The 12,495-nt window shown below is 54.7% G+C and overlaps 2 protein-coding genes across 2 annotated transcripts in view; both read right to left on the bottom strand.

Annotated features, from left to right (window-relative positions):
• LOC102942663 (tripartite motif-containing protein 10) overlaps positions 1–12,495 on the bottom strand; it is a 66,913-nt gene that overhangs the window by 40,182 nt on the left and 14,236 nt on the right.
• The window catches only part of LOC102938961 (zinc finger protein RFP), a 31,538-nt gene continuing 29,235 nt past the window's right edge, over positions 10,193–12,495 (bottom strand). Inside the window, exon 8 of the transcript XR_006285710.1 lies at positions 10,193–10,839. The gene's annotated coding sequence lies outside the window, so the exon portion shown is untranslated. The remainder of the gene's footprint in view (positions 10,840–12,495) is intronic.

The raw sequence follows: 12,495 nt of genomic DNA on the forward strand, positions 1-12,495 counted from the left end.
CCGTTGTCCCTGCTCTCCAAGCTGACACGCCTCTTCCCAGGGTCAGACAAAACCCAAACATGGGTCCCTGGCTCGTATTTCCCCCCAGCAGAACCAGCCCACACAGTGCTGATGAGTTCAGTATTGGTCCAAGGAGAATGACTGGGGCAGCTGGAATGGGGCAGGGGCAGGGCTGGATGAACACAAGGGCTTTAGGTGCTGCAGCCCAGAGCCACAGACTAAGGGGCCCCCCACAAAAAGATCTCCGGGTCGCCAAAACTTCAGATCTTTTGCGAGGCCCCTTTAGCCCTGGGCCCCTGGCTGTAGCCCGTAAAGCCCCTGCGTCCTGGCCCCTGCCTGGGGAGGCAGGGCCGGTTCTGCACGCTGTGCGGGGGCGTTGCCTGTAGGCAAGCGCAGGGCAGCGAGTGGAGCCACCTGGCCCCCCCTTCCCAAGGCTGCAGCCAGGGATGTCTGGGTTGTGCTGGCAGCTTCAGGGTCAATCGGGGAGGAGCAGTGAGGGGCCAGGGCAGGCAAGGTGCCTGCCAGTCCCGCTGTGCCACCAAACAGGAGCTGCCCTAGGCACGCGCCCTGCACTCCAACCCCTGCCCCAGCCCTAGCCCTGAGCCCCCTCCCACACCCTAACTCCCACCCAGACCCCGCCCCCCCACCCCCAGCCCTGACCCCCCTCCTGAGCCCTAACTCCCTCCCAGACCCCACCCCCTCATCCCACACTCCAGACTCCTTGGTCCCACCCTGGCGTCCCCTCCTGCACTCCCAACCCCTCATCCCTCACCTCATCCCACACCCCAACCCCCTGCCTCATCCCGCAGCCCCCTCCCACACTCTGAACCCTGCATTTTTGGCTGCACCCCGGAGCCTAGGAGGTCCCACAAAATCTAATAGCCCCTGGCCCCCAAAAGAGTTCATCCAGATCTGGGTGGGGGGTAGGGGATGGGGAGGGATGGGTAGGATTGTTACTTTCCCTTCTGTCTATGGAGATTTACAAAGTTTAAAACTACAGTCTTCCTTCCAGCTCTTAGATGGCATTTTGAATCGGCTGGGCTTTAACCTTTAGACTGCACTTTCAGACAGCTTTGAATATTTACCCTAAAATCTCCCTTCAGCTCACAGGTTGCTCCTGATTAATGAATTGCTGTGCTGATGTTTTTACGCCTTATCACTAGCACGCTCCCGCTGCCTCTCACCTTGACCCAGGGAGCCCCTGTTGCCCGGCTGGTCCCAGGCGGGTGGTGAGATGTGCAGCAAGACGCCGCCAAGCCAAGGCTCCTCTGCACACAGATTGTCACTGAAATCACTCAGTGGGGTTTAGTTCCCGCCCATTGTTTCGGTGCAAGTCTGCTTGTGGCTGTGGACACGCGCCTCATTGTGAATTAAGAATGTCCTAGTTCAATTGAGGGCTCGTCTACACAGCAGCTGGGAGGTGTGATTCCCAGCTCGGGTACGAGTACACAGGCTGACACTGCTGGAGCAAACACACTGCCAAGAGCAGTGAGGCCACAGACACATACTGTGTAGACAGACCCTGAGTTTAAACTTTGGTGTCCTTGTTTGTTTGTTTCCTTCTCCCCCTTTTCCTTTCATGCCCTTTTTGCTCCGTTATCACCTGCTGCTCCCCCTTCCTTGCCGATGGAATTCCTCTGGAGTGGAGTGGCTGGGTGCCCAGAGCCTTCCCCCGCCCACATTCTTGGGAGTCTGGGTGAGGAGGATGTGGAACGGAAGCATCACAGAAGATTCTCGCCCTCTCGGTTGCAGAGAAAATCTAGAAAAAGTGACCCAAGTGCCGCCTACAGGTCTGAGCAACCAAAACCCAAATAGAAACAATCTAATGTTTATTATGATTACATTTCATAGAATCACAGAAGATTAGGAAGAGACCTCAGGAGGGTCATCCAGTCCAATCCCCTGCTCAAAGCAGGACCAACACCAACTTTATGATTTTGAGCAGCCTGACTTGTGCTTTGTAAATGCCGGGGGTTGTCAATACTGTGCCACACAGGTGCTGACTTCTCGTTTCCCCTGGAGGTGCTCCACTCCTTTGCCCCCCAGGGCACATCACTTAGGGCAGGTCAGGGGGTGGGAGCTTAAGGAGAGGAGGAGGAGGAGCAGGGGTGGGGCCACTGAGAGGGATCGGGGTTCACTGCCGGTCGGGGGCTAAGGCCACTTCAACTCCCCCACCAGGAAGAAGCTGGCACTGCTGGCAGGGGCTGCACTTCACATCGAGGGAGCTGATCACCTTCTCAGCTCCCCGACCACGAAGCGCAGCCCCTGTTGGTGCCATTCCACGTCTGCCCAAGGCTTTCAGTTTGGGGGGTTCACCTGGCCCCTGGCCGCTCAGACAATGCCCATGTTAAAAAGGGGGGGAGCATGGCCCCTTGGCCCCAACTGGTTCCAGTGCTCCGGTGGACACTGCATAGCTTACATCCACTGTTACTGGCTCCCAGGAGCCATTCCAAGCTGCCCCACGCTCACAGTCCAATCAATACTAGCGCTCCTGGTGAGGACATGCCCCGCCAACACAAGAAGCAAAGTGCAGACAGCACAAGTGATGCAGTTACCATGGCAGCTGTAGGCCGACATAAGTTAGGTTGACTTAATATTTTAGTGTAGACATGCCCTGAGTGATGTTCAACAGGGTCTTATTGAAACAGATCTTTAACCACCCACCGCTGGGGAGAATGTTTACCAGAACCAGTGAAAAGTCGAATCCATTATGGTGAATGCACAGGAGTTTATTTGAGAATGAATCACACAAGCAGTATAAGGTTATCTAATGCACGTCTCCCTAGTGAGCCTCAATTCCCCAAGCACAAACCCTCAGTAACTATGCTGGCCTTACACTGTATCCTGATTGGCAAACAAAGTGGGCGTACATATCACTTCTAGCTGAAGGCTCTTCTCTTCTCTTCTCTTCTCTTCTCTTCTCTTCTCTTCCACTTGACCTGTCAAATATCCCCCAAGGCAGAGTCTTGGCTACTCAGAGATTGTCTTATGGCATTACAGGTGTCTTCGGAAGTTAATTAAGGAATGTTTCCTTCCTTCCTTCCCACCCTAATTTACTTTGCTTAATATTTATACCTTTTTTCCTCCAAGAAGTCACATGTTCCAGAGACATGCTCTGTGGGCGTTTTATTACTTATTTTCTCTCATTAATATTTTGGAAGGGAGTGCACAGAGGTACCAACCAAAGATCACTCCATGTTTACCCTCTCATCAGTTATTCACTCAAGCTCTCGGCATGATGTCTTCCAAAGGGGGTCATTTTGCCCCAGGTCAGCTTGTGCCAAGCTTACTGATCGCTTGTCTTCATGCCTCTGACAAAGTGGGTTCCAGCCCATGAAAGCTTATGCCCACATAAATGTGTTAGTCTTTAAGGTGCCACAGGACTCCTGGTTGTTTTTGCAGAAACAGACTAACACGGCTAGCCCTCTGAAACATGTTTTTTACATTTGCTTTACCTAGTGGGCTGGCATATTGACTGACATATTCCAAAGGTCGGTATTGAAACATACACACAGAATAGAGCCAGCCAGTGAATTTCCACATCAATTGCCTGATGCTAAGAGAAGAATCCTGCTCCCAGAATCCTCGAGCAAATTCAGACATGTCAAGCCACACCACATTCATTCATAACAACCACATCATACGAATTCAGCACCGTCCCAAGAGGTCTCCTTGCCAGGAGGATCAGCCTCACTCCCAGCCTGGATGGAACAGAATGGAACTCACACTCAGAGTTACCTTATTTCACAGTTCCTGGCAAAGAGTTTCAGCGGCTTTTCTTCATTTCCCCTCCCCCATCAATTCTTTAGGGGAGCAGAAGTGAAACCCAGGAGCAGTGGGGAGGAGACTGGAGAGACAAATTCCTCAGTCTGTGCCAGCTTCAGCTCTTGGTGCCGACACCATACTTCCCCGAGTGCTTGGCACAGCAGCAGAGTTGAAGAGGGGGGAGATCTTTGCACCCCCTGCACAGGAGAAAGGAAAAACCAGGTTGGGACAGTTACTGAGCTGGAAACTCCACCAAAGAAAACCAAAACTGGCAAAATGGAGGACATGTGCAGGGGGGAGGGTGAGCATTGCACCTGCTGACTGCAACAGCCCCCTCTCCACTTGACCTCAGGACCCTTTAGATCCCAGCGGAGCAGGGCCGTCCTTACTAATCCCGGTGCCCTCCGCAGCCCGAGCACCTGCACCCCTGCTTGCAGATTGGGTAAAATGAGTTCCCTATGGGAAACTCCTGCAGGAACCATCCCTCTACTAATGACCAATTGACAAGGCAGCCATCAGACCTGAAGACTATCCTTCAGGATGTGAGTATGTACTTGTGAATGTCTGTGCGGTCGCCATCCTTGGTCTTTCTGTGTTCCTAGAGGCTCTAAATCTGAAACATGTAACAGAGGCGACTTTCACTCTGTTGAACTTGCAACTGTCACCACCAAAGCTGAATCCAGGGAGGTGTAACACCACCTTACTCAATTCACTTTAAATAAAATAAAAGGCTACATGGTATATTCTTTGATGGTGCTGGGGGGACACAGCCAAGCAGGGAACCAAATCCCATGACTCTGCTCTCAACAATTGCAGTTGGAATATTAACAAGGAACAAATCAGAATTGTCTTTCCTGCTTTCTTTACTGTAAATACCCATCTGAGTGAAAAGGAGCCGAGAAGCAGCTTTAATACCCACAACAATGGAAAAGAGACTCACAGATTTTGGAAACAGCTTTTTTAATGGCACTAAAATGACAACAAAGTCAAGGAAGTAACACTGCAGAGTTACAGTCTCACTTTCAGTGATGTTTTATAACTCTCTGTCCCTCTTGCATTCCCTTTTCTTTCATACTGTTCCTTTTTGACTCACCATTTTTCTAGCACTCACTTCCAATCCCTGTTTATTTCGGTGTCTCTTCCACTCTCCTTGGATCACTGTCACAGATCATTCCCCTTCATGGTCTCCATTCTTTCCCCTCTCTTTGCCTTTTACCTCTTCAGAGTGCTTTCCTTTCATTGTTTTCATATCAAGTTTTCACCCTTTCTTCAGGACTCTCTGTTGATTTTGTTTTACTTTGACATATTTTTCCTTTGTTTCTTCTATTCCCACCCTGTCCAGTGTTGCCAACCCCAAAAGTTAAAAATCGTGAGACAGAATCAAAAAGCATGGGTTTGACCCCCCCCCTCCAAAAAAAACCCCTGAGGTTTCAAAAATATATCATATAACGTATCTGGTTCATCTTGTGATTTTTGTCCATTCCCTGCTCATCCCCATGTGTGTGATTACAGTGGTGCCAACCCTCCCCGCTTCATAGAGGAAGGTGCCCCTGCCACGGGAACAGGTCCATAAGTAGTGCAGGGTGAGAGGGGCAGCCACCCAGGGTGCAAAGCCAGCGGGGGCAGGAAAATGGGCCGGTGTGCAAGTGGGGGTCATGCCCCCCCCCCGATTTCTGCCTTCCATTTAGCACAGAGATTTTCAAACTGAGGGGGGCACCGGCAGATCAGAAGCTGGTGGAAGCCACCTGGCCTGCTCAGGCCACAGGCTCTCCATGCTTTGGGAGCCAGGGAACTGGCTGTCCGCCCAGCAGCCCTCTCTGTCCTTCTCCCCGAGCCGGGCTGCCTCTGCAAGGCCAGGGTCTCCCCAGGCAGGGCAGGGAGCACAGCTCTAAGCTGCACCCATGATGCACTCTTCCCTCTGCCCCGAAGAAGCCCAGTGTCAGCTAATGATAACCTCTGGGGCTGGCCCCTGCCCATGGAACCCAGCTGCCGTGGTGCCAGAGGTGCTTGTTCCCCACCCCCACAATCAAGCCCAGTGGCTTCAGCGGGAGCAGAGGGGTCTCAGCCCCCTCCCCCACAAGTTCAGGCCCAGCTGTGTCAACTGGAACAGAGGGTGCTCAGCCCCTCCAAGATCAGGCCCAGCAGTGTCAGCTGGAGGGAGCCCACAGTGCTTCGCAGTCTCCCCTCCCCGCAGGACCAGGCCCAGTGACCCTGGCTGGAGCAGGATCTCCCGAGAGTGCTAGGACCGTGGGGCAGTGGCAGGGAGCTGGGTGCCAAAGGCTGAGTGGAAATGTGTGCCAGACGCGCCCCCTGCCACCTCCCCATGTCTGGTGGCCTGTGCGGTGGAGGGGGGGTGGGGTTCATTCTATTCTCATGGCCTCGGCTTCCGGAGCTTGTGGGAGTGAGTCCACCCTGTCAGCAGCAGCCGCCTGCCCCCAGCACCTGGGCTGGACACTGGGGTCGCACAGCTGGGCTCAGAGCTTGGGCTGTGTGATCACAAGCTTGGCAGCCACAGGTCGGGGCAGGGCAGCCAAGGGGAGCAAGGGACAGTTCTGCTCCATGCACAGGGAGCCTGGGGAGAGTGACGCAGCTGCAATGGCAGGTCCCCAGGCAGTGAGCGGGGTGTGACTGGGCTGCGGAGGGTTGAAAGGGGAGGAACCCAGCTCAAAGGGGAGAGGCTGGGGAGGAGGACAGACCAACCCTGAAGGCTCCTGACAAGGGACTGACTGTGTACTTAGCCTGGTTGGGACGGATGGTTTCGTTGCCTTTTCTTTCCCCCCCAGCTTATGTTGGACTGGAAACTGTGGGAGAACAGCAGAGGGTAGGAAGTGACACAGGGAGGGCAACTCAGCGGACAACTTTGGGCACCAGACACTGTTGACCCTCCTAGGGCCCTGGGTCAGAGCCCAGTAGAGTGGGTGGGCCCGGGCTCCCCTACCACTGCCCACCTCCCTGCCCTTGTGATTAAAAGAAGGCCAGGACTGCAAGACCTGCCCACTGGGAGGGGGCACTAAGTGTGCTAACCACTAGGCCACCTAACCCATGGATAACTCAATTACACTCCTACATGAGGATCCAATTGTGTACAAACATTTTCTTCTCAGAGGAAAGAAAACGACACTTACAATATCTAGATCTCGTTTCCCTAAAACATAAACAGAAATACATATAAATATTTTTTATGAGCTTTTCTTCCCTTATGTGTTCTTAAGTTAAGTTAAGACGGAGTGATTATTGCTATTCAACTTCCATTTTTCTATTGCTTCTTTCATCCCCGCAATAACATTTTGGTTGAAGTTTATTTAATTTAGACTTACCCCAAATTTGATAAAACTAGATTAACACACCCTGATTAAGCACAGCCCCATCCCAGTCAGGAACAGATGAAAACTCCTCTGGGCTCAAGTGGCCTCATTCCTGCAGGGCCTGCTCCGCTTGGAGGAAACGATCTTGAAGGGGAGAGGTTGTCAGAGGAAGGGGAAGCAGCCAGGGGGAGGCTGCTGGAAGTCAGGGGAGTTGATTCTTGCAACAGAACCACTGGAAGGAAGAGAACATGTGACCCTCTGCCACTCACAAGGACCCTTCAGACCAGGTACTAGGCGGTCGCCTTGGGCTCCAAGTGGTTGGGGGCGGCAGTGGAGCGGAGGTGAGCTGGGGCAGGGAGGCGCGCGGAGGGCCGCCTGCAGCAAGTAACGGGGGGGGCGGGGCACACAGGGGAACCGCTCCCCAGCCCAGCTCATCTCTGCTCTGCCTCCTCCCCTGAGCACCGCCCCGCTCTGCTTCTCTCCCTCCTAGGCTGGTGCGGCAAACAGCTGATTGGCGCCGCAAGCCTGGGAGGCAGGAGAAGCGGTGGCGAGCTCGGGGAGGAGGCGGAGCAGAGGTGAGCTGGCCCAGGGAGCTGCAGCACGTGGTTCCCTGGGCCGAGCAGAGTGGGGGGTGGCGGTGGGGAGCTGCCGCAGGGTTCCTGGGCGGGCGCAAGGTGGAAGTTTCACCTCGGGCGCGAAACGTCCTTGCACCGGCCCTGCTCTACCCTCCCCCCCACCCCGCCCCGCGCTGGCAGAAGATCGCTCTTCCCTGCCTCTGCGGCCCCCGGGTTGGAGAAGCCCTGTGCCCATGATGATTATTGTGGTGGGGGGAGGGCGTTCCTCTGCTTTCCTCTCCCTTATGCACACCCCTGGGTGCAAGCTGACTGCAGCAGGGAGTGGCTGAAGATGAACCCTGCCCTGGGATCTAGTTGTTCTTAAACTTCTGTCATGAATTCACTTGGTCGGTGCTACGTCCCCAGCTTCACAACAGTCTCTAGACTCTTTAGTCTGCCAGACTCCCTCGGCCTCTCGCTCTTCCTCCTGGATAAGCCACGTGGCTTCACCCCCTCCTTAGACTGGAGCTCTCGGCCTGCAGCGCTCCGACTTCACACTGTGAGCTCTGTTCAGTGAGGCCAACTGAGACACTCCTGGTAGAGACTCGCACACGCTTCAGGGACAAACACACCTGAGCAAGCGTTTGCAGAGACCCTCAAAGAGCGTTGTCAGAACAGTCGGGTGTAGTAGTCAACTGGACGCTGCATAGGAAGTTGTTAGGTTATCGTAGAGAAATGAAGGTTAAAGCACAGATCATTCTGGTCAGCCCAGAGCCCAGGTAAGCAGTAGCGAACCTCCATCTTCGAGCTCTGTCTGCCTCTCCGTCTGACCTCCTTGGTCAGACTCCAGGTCAGAGCCCCGACTCCTTCCAGCAGCCAGTTCTCATCCCTCGACCTCACACCTCTCCAGTTCTTTACAGAGCTGGGGAATGTTGCTCAAGCTTCCCTATTTAGAAGTGGGGAAAGCCCTCTGAGTTGTTAGTTGCTAGATGTCAATGTCCTGGTTTCTGGATTTGCCGTTATCTTCTTAGATGCTCCATCGATATGGGGAGGGGATTAAAGCCCAGACAGCAAATGGCTCAGTGAAAGAGCAATAATGTGTTGGACTTGAGCAAAGAGTCTCTCTGTGTGTGAAGGGGCCTGTCTACACTGGCAATTCTCAGCGCAGTAACTTGCTGGCTCAGGGGTGTGAAAAATCACCCTCCCTCCCCCGAGCACAGCAAGTTTGAGCGCTGTAAAGCCCCAGTGTAGACAGGCTCTGAGCGTCGACCTGGTTTACCAGGAGTGCTGGGAGATCTCTCTCCCCAGCGCTCACGGGTGACCCCACAGGCAGCGCTTTGCTGTCTAGTGTAGACAGAGCCAAATGCTTCACAACGACTGCACGCCTCCGGAGGGAATTCTGCTCAAACCAGCGGGCTCTCACCTTGGCGTGGAGTTCTGGGGGATGGTGCGTTTAAGCACACGGGAGTCTGGAGGGTCAGCTCTACACCAGGGGGCTAGGCAGCGGGTTTCACACCTCAGACAGGGGGAGAGTCCCCAAAGAATGTGCCTAAGGACCCCAAGACTGGAGCAGTGGATGGGCTCTGTTCTGGTCCCAGAGGCTTGAATTATCTGGGGATCCTGGGACTCGGATGCTGGGGTTCCCCTCACTGCAGTCCGGTGGAACCTCACCAGGTCTGGGATACAGACTCACACACCAGTAAACAGAAACCCTCTCAGTGCCCAGCATCCAAACCCCCTTAACTCTGACCAGGTGGGTTCTGGAGACATGAATGGAGAGGTTTCCCCCTCAGGGCTGCCACAGCCCTTTGCCTGGGGCTGAGGGGGGCTCTTTCCTGGACAACAACTGTAAAAAATCGGGACGGGGGTGGGGGGTAATAGGAGTCTATATAAGAAAAAGCCCCCAAAATCTGGACTGTCCCTATGAAATCGGGACATCCGGTCACCCAAACCTCATTCCAGCAAGAAACGCCTCAGGTGCCTGAGCCACCGGACGTCAGGCGCTGGGTTCCCATCTGTGGGTGGCTAAGCAGAGACCGACGCCCCCCTGCAGCCCCAGTTTAGGCACCTGTCGGTGAGAGGGGTCAGGGCTTAGGACACCCCTCCCCCATTGTCAGCATCTCCCCTTCTCTAGTGTAGATGGCTCCCTGCAGAGTGAGCTGGCTTTTGTGAATCGCACTGTGAGGTGCCTCTGATGCCCACACATTCTCTAGGGGGTTCAGGCACCTGGCTCAGCTTTGCAGAATGTGATTTTCTGGTTGCTGACAAACAAGGCCCTGTGACGCTCAGCATTGCAACACCACGTCCCTTCATGGATTGTCCCCTGTGCAACCAGTCACCTCTCTGCAGAGCACAGCTGAGCAATTCCAGATTGACATGGGTGTGCAGAGGACAGAGGCAGAGCACAGGCTGGAGAGTGACACATCCCAGTAAACCCCAAACTCTCCTCCTAGAGGCGCGATGTTCCCTGTAGGGGCTGGGGGGACACAACCAAATCAGGCAGCAAATCCCACGGCTCTGCCCCCGACAACTGCAGCTGGGACAGTGAAGTGGAACAAACAAGAAGAATTGTTTGTAACGTTTTATTTACAGTAATTACTAAAGGTGGTAAGTAAAGGGAGCTGAGAAGGAGCCTTAATAACCACAGCATGGCAAGCAGATACCCAGCTACGAGAACAGTTTTCTTCTTGGCACTAAAATAGCACCAATGGCCGGGAATTAATATAGGGAATAAATGAGTTATAGTCTCACTTTCAGTAACATGTCATAAATCTCTGTTCCCTTTCCTTTCATACTCTCCTTTTCTATTCATTTTTCTAACCCTCCCTTCTGATCCCTGTTTATTTCCCTGTGTTTCTCCCACTCTCCTCCCCTCCCCGTTACAGATCAGCCCCCATGGCTGCTCCATTCCACCCCCCTCCACCCCCAATTTTATCCCTTCCCCTCTTGCTGCCCCCGGCTGGTTCCCCTCTCAGGGACAGTTTCCTGTCACTCTTCGCATTTACATTTTCCACCATTTCTCCTGGACTCTCCCTTTATACTTGTTTTATTTTCATTTACATTTTCCTTCTTGCTTCTTCTAATTCCCTCTGGTTAAACCTGCCCTGTCCCTGCCTCCCGCAGTGTTGCCAACCTCAGGAGTTTAAAAAAATCGTGAGACTGACCCAATGATGATTTTTTTAAGGTTATATCATGGTTTTTCCATCAATCTGCACCTCTTACCCATTCCGCCTCCCACCATGTGTGTGGGACCATGACAGTGTCACCAGTTGTCCTGAAGTGACTTGGGCCCCTGGGGCAGGAGCTCTGGCTGGGAGACCCCATGAGATCCAATCCCACAGATCTGCACAAACCGCTCCCTGCTGCTGCTTCTCCCCAGCCCCCCAACCCCTGATTGATTCGTGCTGGATCCCTGCCCAGCCCCCACCTCTGCCCCTCAGGGCCCCTCTGCCCCTCCTGCAGCCCCAGGGGTTCCTCCCCCTCCCGCTCCCACCACGGGGGGGGGGGCTGCAGAGAGGGGGAGCAGCTTCCAAGGGCCATAGAGATGAGGTGCCAGGGGCTGGGTAGACAGGAGTGCTCCAAGATCATAGAGACTGGGGTCCGTGAGGCTCGAGGGGCTGATTTCCGGTTCCCCCTCTGTTGTGGGTCTCAAGGACACAGTCGGAGCTGGGATCCGCCCCCCACCCAGAGCCAGGGGCGGATTCTCTCCCCAGGGGCGGGGCCCGGCGGGAAAGTGAAGATCGGGGCCTCGTCACCAGCATCGATAAATGTCACCTGCCCCCGGCCACAGTCCAGACAAACCCGGATCCTGCTGGGGGCCCGGCGCCGGGACAGGGGGGTCACAGGGGAGGTGAGAGCCCAGAACTGACCCCAGTCCCACTCCACAGCCCAGATCCCTCCGTCAGGGCTACGGCTGATCCGTCCTTTCCTCCCCACAGACTCTCTGGCCACCCCCACAGCCCAGTATCGCCCACCCCCGATCTCCACCTCCCAGCAATGTCTCCCTGCGGTGAATCCCTCACAGCCCAGCACACAGAGTGCAGTGTCAAATCTCTCAGGGGTGTCGGGCAGTCGCTGCCGCGTGTTTCCCCATCTCACACTTTTCCCATCCTCAGACAGGACGAGTTGGGGATGAGCCGTGTCTGGATCCAGAGTCACATTCGCTGGGGGGAGAGAGAATCAGAGCGTCAGGGGCAGAGCTCGGCCCTGGGGGAGGCTGGGGCCATTTCTCACTCTCCCCAGCAGCCCTGTTCTGGCTGGGACAGGCCTGGATCACAGGGAGCTGCCTCTGTCCTGGGCACCAGAGACTGAGCAGGGATGTCACTGCACTTCCTCAGTCTCTGTAAGGAGACCCACTTCATTAATTTCCCATTTGCTTGCATAAGTATCAGCTCCCAGCTACCCCTGTTGATTCTGCTCCATTCCCAGCAGGAGAGACACACCAAGAAAGGTTTTAGTGGGGAGGGAGCAGAGGAAGCAGGTACAGTTTTGAAGCCCAGAGGAAATCTCCCTCCTCCAGTGCAGTCTCCACTCCCAGGGCTGGGAACAGAGAGGAAGATGCAGCACTGGGGAAGAGCTGGTTAACACCAGAGAGCAGGAGGTGGCATTCAGTGAGGTAGCCCCATCCCCAGCCCAGAGAGAAAGGAGGAGCTGCCAGCATCCAGGAAGCAGCTCCAGTGGGAGAGCCCAGCCCTGCCCGGAGGAAAGGCAGGATGTTGGAGAAGAGCAATGGGGAGACCCCCTGCACCGGGGTAAAGCAGAGGGATGTGTCAGTCCTCAGGGCATTGAGCTCTGTTTGGGTGCTGCTCAGGGAGAGTGTTTCTGTTCATTAGCATGGGCATGAACTCAGCACTCAGGTTGGTGTCAGGATT

This window comes from Chelonia mydas, chromosome 14 (assembly GCF_015237465.2).
Source record: "Chelonia mydas isolate rCheMyd1 chromosome 14, rCheMyd1.pri.v2, whole genome shotgun sequence".
NCBI lineage: Eukaryota > Metazoa > Chordata > Testudines > Cheloniidae > Chelonia > Chelonia mydas.